At 39.1% G+C, this 3,373-nt stretch overlaps 1 non-coding gene across 1 annotated transcript; it reads left to right on the top strand.

Moving 5' to 3' along the window:
• Positions 1 to 1,054: 1,054 nt before the first annotated feature.
• Positions 1,055 to 1,160, top strand: LOC149751427 (small nucleolar RNA R71). The gene has a single exon (XR_016398266.1). It is a non-coding gene; the product is annotated as a small nucleolar RNA R71 (small nucleolar RNA).
• The last annotated feature ends 2,213 nt before the right edge of the window (positions 1,161 to 3,373 follow it).

Raw genomic sequence — 3,373 nt, 5'->3', positions numbered from 1 at the left:
GGATGAAGTAAGAGCTTCAGAAAATGGGGCCTTTGGGATGTGAGTTTTGGCAGAAGATGGACTAGCCGAAGAAGAAGAAGAAGATTTTAGATTTTCATTTGACACATTTCTATCCTCTTCTTCACCTTCCTTATTGTTGTCCTCCCCAATCTTATTGTCTATTATACGTCCACTCCTTAGGGTAGTCAAAGCATTGGCTTGTTCATGATGAATTGCATTTAATTGATTTTCTTGAGCTATGTATTGTCCCCTAGGATTACTTAGCGGTTGGCTTGGAAGCTTTCCTTCCTCTCGCTTGTTCAGTGCATTAGCTAGTTGCCCCATCTGGGATTCTAGCTTGGCGATTGATTGCGTGTGAGAGTGCACCAATTGTGTAATGGTTTCCAAACCTTGAAGGGCGTTCAACACTTTCTCCTCAAAGGCTGTGTTTCTTTGGGGTGGAGGAGAAATGTGTTGAAATTGAGTCGAGGGACGGTAGGGATGAATACTTTGTTGGGTTTGAAAATTCTAAGGATTTTGAAAATTTTGGAAATAGGGTTGGGCTGTGTTCGAAGCTTGCTGCTTCCAAGAAAAGTTTGGATGATTTCGCCATCCCGGGTTATATGTATTGGAAAATGGGTCATTACCCGGTCTGGGCTGTGTTTGAGCAGCATTGATGTGTTCTTGCACGAGTTCGGAGAATTGGGGCGCTGAGGGGCACTCATGAATAGGGTGGGATGGGCTAGAACAAATAGTACACACTTGTGCTTGGGAAGAGTTCATGTAATGCCCACCTATCATCAGTTGGTCAATCTTATAGGACAATGCATCTACCTTGCTAGACAGGTCCATAGAATGACTTATTTCACAAATGGCCCCTTTTCTTTGAAAATTCGGAGGTGCTTGACGAGAACATGAAGCATAGTGGAGGGAGTTTTCATTAAGATTTTCAAATAGTTGCCATGCTTCATGCTCATTTCGAAGCATGAAAGTCCCCCCGCATGCAGCATCGATCATCTGACGGTTTCGTTCAGTCAAACCGTCATAAAAACATTGCACTAGCTGCCACTTAGGTATTTGATGATGAGGGCATTTACGGATTAGGTCCCGAAATCTCTTCCAAGTTTCATGAAATTCTTCTCCCTTGGTTTGGGAGAAGCTTGTAATGGCACGTCTAAACTGGTTCGTTCTTCCTATAGGAAAGTATTTTTTAAGGAATTCTTATTGCATTTGATCCCAAGAACGAATTGAGTTAGCTTCTAAAGAATTCAGCCATTGTTTGGCTCTATCTTTAAGGAAAAAGGGGAATAACCTAAGTTTCAGGGCATCATCAGTGAAGTTCTGAATCTTGACAGTGGTGCAAATCTCAAGAAATTCATCTAAATGTTTGTATGGGTCTTCATTGGTGAGCCCATAAAAAGATGGGAGCATTTGGATCACACTAGACTTTATTTCATATTGTACAGCTGCTACCTCAGGTAATCGAATGCAAGATGGGGAAGTGTAAATAGTGGGAGTAAAGTACTCCCTCAGGAGTTTGGGTTGTTCTTCAGCCATCTTAAGAGGTGGGGATGATCCTAATGTTTTGATCTTAGCTCGAATGTTCCTAAGGGTTCGTTCTATTTCAGGATCAAAAGGTAATAGGTTTCTTACTCTAGAACGACTACCTTGCATACACTAGTACTCGACCAATCAAGCATGCAATAAAAGAGAAAAGCATATCAATCCTAGTCTTTGTCCTAAAATCACTAGACAGCTCCTAACTAGTTTGAAAAGGGCACCTAAGCCTCCAATCCGGTCTAATGAACCGAGTTGACCAGGTAAGTTCCCAGGTAAGTGGAGGGGTCACGATGCGTTCGCAAAGGTCCCACTTAAAACCCACTTGCCTCAAACAGATGAACTGTCTCCCTTATAGGGACAAAGCTTGCCTAGACATCAACTAAGCCACAGAGCGAAATTGGTGCAACTTTCGGTGATCTTCATCCTATTGAGCTCGAATGTCCCTAGGAGCCAACGTCTAATTGACTTTAATTAAAGTGACACTATGTGAGATTGAGTTCACCTAAGTTGGGCAAGAGTCCGGTGATGAAATCCGGCTCTTATCTTGTTGGGGTGATTACCCTTACTATTTGCAGATTAATTTGTGTATATGTATCAAACATGCATTCACACTTTTGCTGAAATTAAAATCAAACAATCACCACAAAATTTCAAGCTAATACTTAATTTAAATAAGAAAGGTTTAGAGGTTACCAAAGGAAATTTTCCCAGCAGTTTAATTTTTTTTTTTTTTTTGGCAAACCTCTACAGCATTCCTTTTCCAGCAGTTCTCTTTTTGATCATCCCAGATTTTTCCTTCGATTCCTGATCAAATAAGATCAAAAGAAAATTTAAAAAAATTAGTAGACGAGAAAAAAGAGATAAGAAAAGTAACAATAATAGAAAATAATTTTTTTTATTTTATTTTAGACATATATATGTTTTTTTTAATTTTTTTAATTAATTAATAATAATTTTTTTTTTAATGATAGGAAAAATAACTATGCTAGCAATCCCCGGCAACGGCGCCAAAAATTGATCGGTTCTTTCAATTTCAAAAGTAAACCACGCAATAGCACGTATCCTGTAGGGTAGTGATTACGGGTGTCGGTCCACAGGGATTGGAGACAAGTTATTTTTCTTTAAAAATAAATCAAAAAGAAAGATTTGCTAACTTGATTTAACTAAATTAAACTATGAGTGCTAATTAGAATTGATCAGAGTAAATAGATCTAGGGTTTGGAATCCACCACATAGCATTGCATCAAGGACTGTGTTCTTAATTTTTTTCTTTTGGAGAGGCATGCAATTTGGCCACAAGCCTTTTAAAATAAAATCATAAAGAGTGTTAGGAAGATCCATCTTCGGTGTAGCATGAAGTGTCTACCTAAGCATGCTAATCTAGGATGCAGCACACTTCATCTTCCTAGGCATGAATCATCTTAGACTACTTTAGCAAACATGATTAGTAACTAGCATGCTCAAAGTTTAAATATCATAAAGGAATATTTTATTGAAAATAAGAATTTAAACAAGCTTCAAAATAATAATAAAAATAAGAACTACAATGCCCTGATACATTGCTAGGGCTTCATCCAGCCCTAGACTAGACGTTTAGCCGCGCATGGCTTCCGGACGACCTCCCATCTTCAAATGAAAGCCTTCACCTCCCATTATTCCCAAAATATCACAAAATATTCTCTTTCCTCCCCTCTCTCTTCTTTTTTTATTTCTTTCTCTCGGCTTTCTTCTTCTTCTTCTTCACCGAAACAGAGCCTCCTCCGTTTTTTTCTTCTCCCCCAAGCTCCCCTCTTCTTCGTCTTCCTCTTATAGATCGCCGAAGACCAGCGATGGA

The sequence above is a fragment of the Phoenix dactylifera genome, chromosome 13, assembly GCF_051530095.1.
Source record: "Phoenix dactylifera cultivar Ajwa chromosome 13, Ajwa_hap1_PhDact_Kaust_v1.1, whole genome shotgun sequence".
Taxonomy (NCBI): Eukaryota; Viridiplantae; Streptophyta; class Magnoliopsida; order Arecales; family Arecaceae; genus Phoenix; species Phoenix dactylifera.
Note: the sequence above shows the minus strand (reverse complement) of the source record. Positions and strands in the feature narration are given on the sequence as shown.